This window comes from Chenopodium album, chromosome 17, assembly GCF_948465745.1.
Source record: "Chenopodium album chromosome 17, dcCheAlbu1.1, whole genome shotgun sequence".
NCBI classification, from domain to species: domain Eukaryota; kingdom Viridiplantae; phylum Streptophyta; class Magnoliopsida; order Caryophyllales; family Amaranthaceae; genus Chenopodium; species Chenopodium album.
The window spans coordinates 36,217,413-36,228,110 of record NC_137850.1 but is presented as its reverse complement, the minus strand read 5'-3'; positions in this window follow the sequence as shown (position 1 = coordinate 36,228,110).

Below are 10,698 nucleotides of genomic sequence, written 5' to 3'. Positions count from 1 at the left end.
AGTTAAAAATGTTAAATCCAAAACTTTAATTATTCACAACCAATCTAAATAAACTCTAAAACTATTTAATTCCTGACTAAGATATAGTTATAGCTGACAAAAATAGATCAATACCTGACAAGGATTATCTAATATCTGACTATAAAATACTAATCTCTGACTTAAATATTATAGTCTTTAACAAAAATACAACAAAAATAATTTCTGACAAATATAATTTAACTCCTGCCCTAAATAATCTAATACCTGACTAAAAGGATAATAATCTTGAAATAAATAACATTATTCCTGATTAAAAATATATATTTAGTTACAAAAATAAGTTAATTTCTGGTTAAATTAGTATAATTCCTGACTAAAATGTACTTATTCCTGATTATATTCATCTAATTTCTGACTGAAAGAATTTTATTCCTGAAAGAATTTTATTCCTGGTTGAGGTAATTTATTTTAGTTACAAAAATAATTTAACATAGTCCAATTGAGGGGTGTTTTTCCATTCACCAACATTATGCACAGAAAAGAATAAACAATAAAATGATACAGAATATAAACCAAAACCAAAACAAAAAATTAAGTCCAAATCAGTACTTCAATTTCTTCATTTCATTATAACTTAATAACTGACATGAGTTATCTAATATATGACTGAGACTCTTTAATTCCTAACTAAAATATTGTTATGCCTGACAAAAATAGATTAATACCTGACATGAGTTATCTAATATCTGACTATAAAATGCTAATATTTGACTTAGATTGTCTAATTCATGACTAAAAATTGCTAAATCCTGATCAATATAATTTAATTCCTAATCATAATAATCATATTTCTGATTTAAAAATGTTAAAACCTGAAGAAAATAATCAAATTGTTCTATCATTGTTGCAGGTGTATCCAAATTCAAGACATAGACTGTGTTTATGGCATTTGCAAAAGAATTTTGTATCACACTTTAGAACTCTAAAAAACAATCCTGAATTCAAGAATATGTTTCACAAGTGCTTAAGTGGCTATGATTCAAAATCTGAATTTGAAGATTGTTGGAACAAGATGGTTCAAAAGCATGGATTAGAAAAAAAAGAATGGTTTGATAGGTTATTCGGGCTACGAGAAAAATGGTGCACAACACTGAGCAAGGATATTTTCTCTGCTGGAATTCTTTCATCTCAAAGAGTAGAAGTAACAAATAGAGCAATTTCATTTAAGGCAAATAGAACCACTAAACTTTTGGAGTTCTTTCACATATTTGAAGCTACTATGAGAAGATGGAGAAGCATTAAAATGGGTGACAACTTCAGATGTACTACTGAGAAACCAAAAACAACAAAAATATTAAAACATGCTGCTGAAGTTTATACTCTAAACTTATACAAGGATTTTAAGTTGGAATTTGACACAAGTCTAGGAGAATATGCAAGAGAAAAGCCAACTTCAATGCAATATGTCAAATTCTTTGATGTTTCTCTTGATGAAGATTTTAAGCACACCTATCAAGTCATATATCACTGTCAAAACAATGAGTTTCTGCGTTATTGTATGTGCTTCACAGAGACCGAATTCCTGTGCTTTCACATCCTCAAGATAATGCAAATGTACAACATACATGCTATACCAGAGAGATACGTTCTGAAATGTTGGACAAAGCTTGCTAAATCAGTGATATGGGATGAGAATGAATCAGGTACGTACCTACTTTGTTATTTTAAAATTTATTATTTTTTGATTAAATATAAAATAAAATTATTATTATTCCTAATTATAAGAACTTATTCCTGACAAATATTATATTATTCCTGACAAATATAGTCTTTTTCCTGAAACAAATATTGTTACTTCTAATAAAACAATTTAATTATGACAAACATAATCTTATACCTGATACAAATATTATTATTTCTGATAAATATAAACTTATTTATTACAAACATAATTTAACAAATAAACTTATACATTAATACCATTTTCTGCTTCAGTAGGAACCCTCTCATTACCATCAGCATTAAAAACACTAATATAAAAATTTGAATCATTATCATGATAAATATCCAGTCTTTCTCCTTCAACAATATTATTGGATGATACAAAGCTTGTCCATGCATCATCAATAAAACAACCACCACAGGTTCCTGTATTTTGTGGTACGCTTAACACTCTAACCTCCCAAAATCTGTCATTATTCCCACGATAGTCTCTAACTGGACCTATGAATTTTAAAAGAAAACCTTTCCAATCTGCAGGAAGTGGTTGAAATAAAAAACACACACAAAAAAGAATGAAAACATTAAATATTTACTAAGACACAAAACAAATGTATAAGTATAAAGCTTAATGTATTTACCAAACTAAGCCGATAAATTGATCTGAACTTAACAAAATATTTTGCCAAATTTTCATAGAAATCAGCCATTGTCTTCAAGATTTTATAAAAGAACAAAAATGTAACTTAATGCAAAGCTAATGATATAAGACTCAACCTTATATAGAAACAATAGAGGTTGTTAATTTAGTCTTTTTATAGAAAAAACTTGATTTAAACAGCCTTTAAATAGAAAACAGTTATGTATGAACAGCAATAATTAACATGTAATTTAACAAAAGAAATTATGACTTTTGTCTGTTTTTTCTGATTTGTATGACTTTTTGAAGTTGCAATTAAATTCTTTTTCAGTTTGATATGACTTTTTCATGACTTTAGTCAAATTTGTATGACTTTTTCATAATGAAATATATTAAATTTTCAGATTTTTATAACTTTTCATGACGCAAAAACACTTATGGCCCAAAGAAAAAACAATAATGTTTTTACTGAAAAATTTAAACTTACTTCTGACCAAACTTATCTTATTCCTGACATTTATATTCTTATTCCTGACCAAACATATCTTATTCCTGACATTATAATTTTATTCATGATATATATATTGTTATTAGTGACAATTATAATATTATTCCTAATATTTATATATTTATTCCTGACTAATATTATCTTATGACAAAAATGTAGTAATCTTTTTTTTTTTTTTGTTAGGAAATGCAACTACGGATCATTCATTAATAAACACTCCTTGGAGGCAATCAATAATAAAGAATTTCTACAACCTTGTAATAATATGTCAAGGGAACGAAGAAGCAACAAAATTATGTGACGATGCTTTGGAACAAATGTACAAATCTGTAAGAAAAGTGTTCCAAACAAATGAAGAAAAAATTCGTGAGCTTGATGAAGAACAAGAGAGAAGGAATGATGTAAAAGATCCAAAACGACCAAAAACAAAAGCAAGGCTAAAGAAAAACAAAAGAATTAGAGGACATTTTGAAAGAAGAAGAACAACAACTAGAGATCCAAATGAGTTTGGTACAAAAACTTCAAATCCACAACTCATTTAATATTGAGACATTCATCAAATAATTTTTATTCATTAAAAATATTTGTAAAAAATATTATATTTCTTCAGGTATATTTTGATTTTGATATTTTAGATTTATAATCAAAATTAAGTTTTGATATATTTTATTATTCCTGACAGAATTAATCTAATTTCTGAACAAAATAATGTTATTCCCAATTAATATGATATATTCCCTGATAAAAATCACTTATTTCTTGAATACTATCTCATAACTGTCTTTTGTTTTTCCTGATAAAATTAATCTAACTTATGCAAAAACAAGCATGTATACCTGACTGATAATATTAAAGAAAAGAAAATATATACATATATAAATAACTTTAAAAACAAAATTTATCAACCAAAACAAACCTAATATTTAACTACAAAAAGGAAATATATATACAAAATAAAATTATCTAACTATTGTCTATATTTTGCTGTTCTTCCATTTCCTTTAGTTTCTCTGCTCCAACTTGTATCTCCTCTCTTTTTCTTTCTCTATAGCAGCCTTTTGCTTCTGATATTGAGCCTCAAGCTTCTTCCTTGCAGGCTGAGCTTTGAAAATTTTGTCTTTGGTAATAGAAAAGACAATGCAATCATTCCACAATTTCTTGCGCAAAAAATTGTCTTCTCTATTAACCAAATCATAAGCTATTCTGCATCTATACAACTTCCGATTTTGCTTCTGCAAATTTATACAAAAATACAAAAATAAGAACACTAAAAAATAATTGGTATAAATCACAACAAATATCAAAAGAGAAAAACACTTACAAGTTTTAAATCAAGAAGTCCTCCATCTAGTCCAGTGTGCTTTTGCATACACATTAATGGAAAAAGCCCACAATCATAATTTTATGTGCTCGTCTTTCAAGAAAAAGATGGGGTATGCCATGGCAAATTAGTAACCTTTTCTGCTAATGGATGTTCATTCTTTTGCAAATAAATAGAAATAGCTCTAGTCTGTATATATATATATATATATATATATATATATATATATATATATATATATATATATATATATATATATATATATATATATATATATATACTTATCTATTCCATTCAAATGACTTCGATCAATGTCAGTCCCGTTATTTATCCAATCTATACGTGGAGTTATACCAGGAATAAAATTGAAAACCATCAGAGTATAATGATTATTGTACCAAATGGGAAAGGTTATCTGCAAAATAAAAAAACAAACTAAGTTAAACTATTATATCTTATAGACCAATACCTGATATAATTCATCTAATATCTTACTAAAACTTCATAATTTCTGACTTTTAGATTGTTATGCCTGACTAAATACAATGATACATGAGATGAATTATCTAATACCTGACTAAAGCATGATAATTCCTGACTAATAATATCTAATTCCTGATTATAATAATCTAATTCCTGACTAAATATTATAATGTTTGATTCCTGACCTATATTATGTTAAACTTCAAAATCTTAAATCCAAAACACTAACTCTAAGACTGTTTAATTCCTGAATAAAATATTGTTATGCCTGACAAACATAGATTAATACCTGACATAAGTTATCTAATATCTGACTATAAAATGTTAATATATGAGTTAGATGTTATAATCCCTTACAAAAATACACCACCTGACTTAGATTGTCAAATTCATGACTAAAACTTGCTTATTCCTGATCAATATAATTTAATTCATGATTATAATAATCATATTTCTGACTTAAATTGTTATGCCTGAAAAAATACAACAATACCTGAGATGAATTATCTAATATCTGACTAAAGCATAGTAATTTCTGACTAACGATATCTTATTGCTGATCATAATAATCGAATTCCTGACTAAATATTGTAATGTTTGATTCCTGACCTATATTATGTTAAACTTAAAAATGTTAAATCCAAAACTCTAACTCTAAGACTGTTTAATTCCTGAAGAAAATATTGTTATACATGACAAAAGTAGATTAATACCTGACTATAAAAGTTAGTACCTGAATATAAAAATATATTACCTGAGTAAAACAAGAAATAAAGTTAAAAACTTACCAACTCTACTTCAGCTATGTTGAGCGTTGGAAAACGTTTAACCCACTTATCAATGGAAACATAAACATCTTGAGCATCATGTTTTTTCAATTCTAAATCAAGCTCCTTTTTTGTCAACTAATCCCTAAACTTTGCATATTCTTCTGGATCATTTTCCAAAGAATTTTTTTCCTGTTCTTTGATGTACTTGACTTGTTTTTTTTATATTTTTCTCTCTTTGTTATATATCTCTGTATAGTCTCCTACAATACAAAAAAATAAAAAATATATTATGTTATATACATAAAAATTCCAAAGATAATAAGTAAAGAAAAAGAAAAAACTTACAGCAACTCCAGTATGAAAAACAAATCTTTTGTACTGAAAAATATATATGTCAGTTATTTTTCTCTCTTCAATATTCAGCATAGAAGCCCAAGCACCATGAATAGCACTATTAACGCAGACAGAGGGACGCAGTGAACAGAACTCCTCTTACCAAAATAATATCGCTTTGGGAAATATCTTCAGTGGCAAACTGACAGATAACAGTACCAGTATCTTCCACATACCGGCTGTTGTTACGCGCCTTAACTCCCTCATCTTCTCCTGTAGGATCTAACTCTTTCTCCTCGTCATATTGCCTAAAAAAGAGGAAGTCACTTAAATTTTTTAGATACAGAGGCTTATTTTTTCTACAAACTCCTAGAGACAAGAATTTCTCGATTTTGAATCGGAATCTTATCAATAGGGGGATATACTTAGGGCTGTCAAACAGTTCGTGTCGTGTCGGGTTCGTGTTCGTGTCGATATTAAACGGGTTGAAAAACCCTTGACCCAAACCTAACCCGTTTATTAAACGGGTTGAAAACCCTTGACCCAAATCTAACCCGCTTATTAAACGGGTTACCCGTGTAACCTTTTACCCAAATAGTATGTAATAAACTAATTAATATTCAATTAAAAAAAAAGACATCATTAGTTCATTAAAGATACTACAACAATTTTAAGTTAGTAATTTTAACAATATATACCACAAGGGTTTAAAGTTAGTAGTTTTAACTATATAACCATACATAAGAATTGTTTCAAATTAACCGCAAAATTAGATTTAATTTACAAAAGATGAAAATTATAATTTTTTCGCCAAATTAACCGCCAAAAAATTACCAAAATGTATAAATGGTGTCAAGGTAATTTACAAAATTACAAGTTTTGAATAAAAATTTTCAGTTTTTTTTACTACTCAATTAATAGATTAAGCGTGTCGAGTTCGGATTGACAGGTTGTCGTTCAACCCATTTATATGATCGGGTTATGCGTGTCAGTTTCGGGTTGAAAATTTCAACCCAAACCTAACCCGTTTACTTTCGTGTCGTGTCCGTGTTGACCAATTATGTAAACGGGTTGAGAATTCTTGACCCAAACCCGCTTATTTCGTGTCGGGTTGTCGTGTCGTGTCAGCTTTTGACAGCCCTAGATATACCCAATCTGAATCACCAGCTGCTTCCAAATTAGCCTGCAATTCCAACTGCTGTTTATCTCTTAAATATTGCCATCTCTCAACCCTTTTTTCAGCATATGTATCAGCAGCAATAAAGGTAGTTTCAGGTGGATCATTTGCACCAGTAGAAATTTTGTCTACATCAATTAACCGAATGTGTGTTTTAGGAGGCTGAGTTCCTATTTTCATAAGCTCATCTTAAGACAAATCAGCAGCAGTAGGAGGAGTAGGAGTTTTATCTATTAGAATTAGGTCAGCATTAGGAGCAGTAGGAGATTCTAAAACTGCAGTTGGAACAGATTCCTTTGCAACAGATTCCTTTGTAACATATTTACTTCTCAATAAATCTAAAACTGTAGTTGTATCTCTAGGCTGAGCTTCATGCAAGAAAAATAAAATGTATTAAAATCAAACAAAAGTAATCTAAATCCAAACAATAATAACCTATACTAATATAATATGAATCCTGAATTAAAAATTCTTATTACTGACAAAGGTAATCTAATAGCTGAATGAATAAATCTTTTTCCTGATTAAGAATGTATTACTTTTAAAAAAAAGTTAATTTCTGATCAAAAAGTTATAATTCCTGACTAAAGTATTCTTATTACAGATAAAAATAATCTAATATCTGACAAGAGCAACTTTATCCCGATTGAAATAATTTACTTCCTAACAAAAATAATTTAATTCCTGCCCAAACTGATCTAATACCTGACTAAAATATTCTTATTCCTGATACATTTAATCTAATTTATAACCCAACCACTTTTATTGTTTTCAGACATATTTTAATTCCTGACAAAAATATTTTAATTGCTGACAAAACTTATATGATAAATGACAAAAATAATCTAATTCCTGAGAATAACAAACAAACAAATTTATGATAAAATGAATTTTATTCATGACAAAATAAATCTAATTTCTGACCAAAATACTTTAATTCATGAAAAAAATAACAAAAAAAATTACCTGATGCACCTCATCAATAGGTAAATGATGTTCTTTTGTAACTTTACTATGAATTACATCATCAAATTTAGTAAAAACCTGAAAACATATGTATAACAGAAATAAAAAATATATACATTTATTTATATAAAATATCAAATTTAAATACAATAATTATTTTAATAAATTATTCAAATAAAATACAGATATTAGACCTTAGATGTGCTGTCATCATCCTTGTCATTTTTTCTTTCTTTTTCATTAGTTACTGGAACTTCTTCTTCAGTAACTTCTGCATTTTGTTCTTGGGATGGTAGTAAAGATGATTGAGGAGAAGGAGGAGTAGGAGTAATTAATTGAAACTTTGGCATGGAATCAGCTCCCGTGGAAAAACTCCTACCTTCTTGCACAACCCAAGCCTGATTATCATTCAAACCAGCAGAATAAAATTCATTGAGTCCCCTGGCTTTCCTTGGTGTTCTAGGAGGCGATGTTGAAGTTTCTAATGATCCTGTAACCAGCTCATGACCAACCATGGTTGTAGAACCAAGAACACCCTCCCCACCAACTAAACTAACCACATTTTCTGATGGTGCTGTGCTAGGTTCAGAATATACAGCAACAGCTTCTACACCAGCTGAAACAGCAACATCAGTTCCTTTGTCAACAGCAGCATCTTCTACACCAACTGAAACAACAACTTAGTTCCTTGGTGAACAGTTAAGACGTTGCCTTCATCTGTATTTTTCTCTGGTATCTCTTCAGGCATACCACTTTCAGATATATCAGTTTCTTCTTTTACATTGAATTCTTTTTCTTTATTAGCATCCTCTAAATTATCACTTTCAGGTATATCTTGACTTTGGTCTTTCTCCAAATCAAGATCAGCAATAACATTATTCGCCTATATAAAATCAACATTAATATCAAACACAAATCTTAAATTAATTTCATATATAAAATGATGATAAAGGTAATTAAACTTACAATTTCATCAGGCTTAAGCTTAAGATCAAAATTATCCAAATCAGTGGCTAACCTTTTGCTCTGCATAGCAGCTAACACTATTTCATCAATTTTTGCTAAGAATTGAGGATTGGAATATACATCATCTTCTCCTTGAGATTGAGATTCTTGTGAAGTTTTTATTGCTTCATCCTTCAAATCAATAGCAAAGTGAATTTGTTTCTCTGATACGATCTTCAAGTCACGACCAAATTTCATCATTTTCTTCTTCACGGCCTAATAAAAAATAGAATAAAGAGTGAATGAGTAAAATATAATAAAATATCCTACTTACAAGTGAATTACAACATTCTAATTCCTGATAAAAGTAATATAATTTCTGACTAAAACAATATTATTCCTGAATGAGATAACTTATTTCCTGACTAAAAAAATTCATTCCTGACTAAAATTATCATATTCATGACTAACATTTTGTTATTCCTGATAAAAGTAATCTAATTTCTGACTAAAATGATGTTATTCCTAATTGAGATATAACTTATTTCCTGACTAAAATAATTTCATTCCTGACCAAAATTCTCATATTTCTGACCAAAATTCTCATATTCCTAATAAAAGTAATCTAATTTCTACTGACAATATTAATGCTGATTGAGATAATTTATTTCCTGATATTAAATTTCTTACTCCTGATAAAACTAAACTAATTTCTCACTACAATTAATCCTCATTCATATTATATTCTATTATATTAATCACTTAATTCCTGACAAAAAGAGTTAGTACATAACAGCAGGTTATACAGTATGAATTCTTGAATCAAAAACTTTACAAAATTAATAAAAAGATGAGATTTTAAACTTACATCAATATCCATTTTATCAATCTCGTCATCAGTGGGGTACTCTTTAGGAATCCTGTACATTACATATCTAGCTTTGTCATCTTCAACTTTCAAATCAATGGTAGCAGATTGTACACCCTGACCTTCCTTATTTTCACCAGAATCTTCATCACTAGTATCTTCAAGTTTAAACTCAATGCTATCCAACTGAAAAGATTTTAGAAGCTCCTGTTCACTTTTCCCAGCATACTGTAATGGTAATGTCTGAGGATACAATTTCATAGTACCGCAATCGATATTTTCAGCAACGGCTTTAATCCTCTCATTCAGACTTTCACAAGACCAATTCATTACAAATGGCTTCCTATCTAAAGTGGTCCCAAACTCAAACTTTTGCAAAAAAGCAATTACAAAGGCAATCAGACAACCATTTACTTGTTTTGATTTAGTTTTCAATACCTCTCCTGCCTTCTTCTTCAAAACAAAAGCCTGAAAGTCTGCTATTGAATCACATAACCAATCCATCACATAACCAGCCTAGTTGTAAGTCTTTATGAAACGTACATCTTCCAAAGACTTGATTATGTTAAAATTGGGGGACTTATCACCAATTGGAGCCAAAAAATTAGATACAGCAAACATAACAAAGAGTCTCTTGAATTCATAACCTCCCTCTCTATATTTCTCAAACAATGTTTGATAAGTAAGAAAATTAACACATGTCTTCTTCTTCTTACTTTGAACTGCTCTTTCAGATTCCTTCTTCTTACTTTGAAAACCTTTTTCAGATTCATCACCAGTTTTCCTCTTCTTTTTCTTGTTAGTTTCAGAGTCATTTCCTTTTTCCAATTCATCTTCTATATCCAAACACAAAAACTTCCTCCACTCTAACTTCAAACTGTCATTAAGATTAAATCCTTTCTTGTTTTTTGAAATCTCTTTCACAGCTAGATTAGTATAAGAAATACCCAAAGCATCAGCAATATCAGAACTATCAATATGAATGG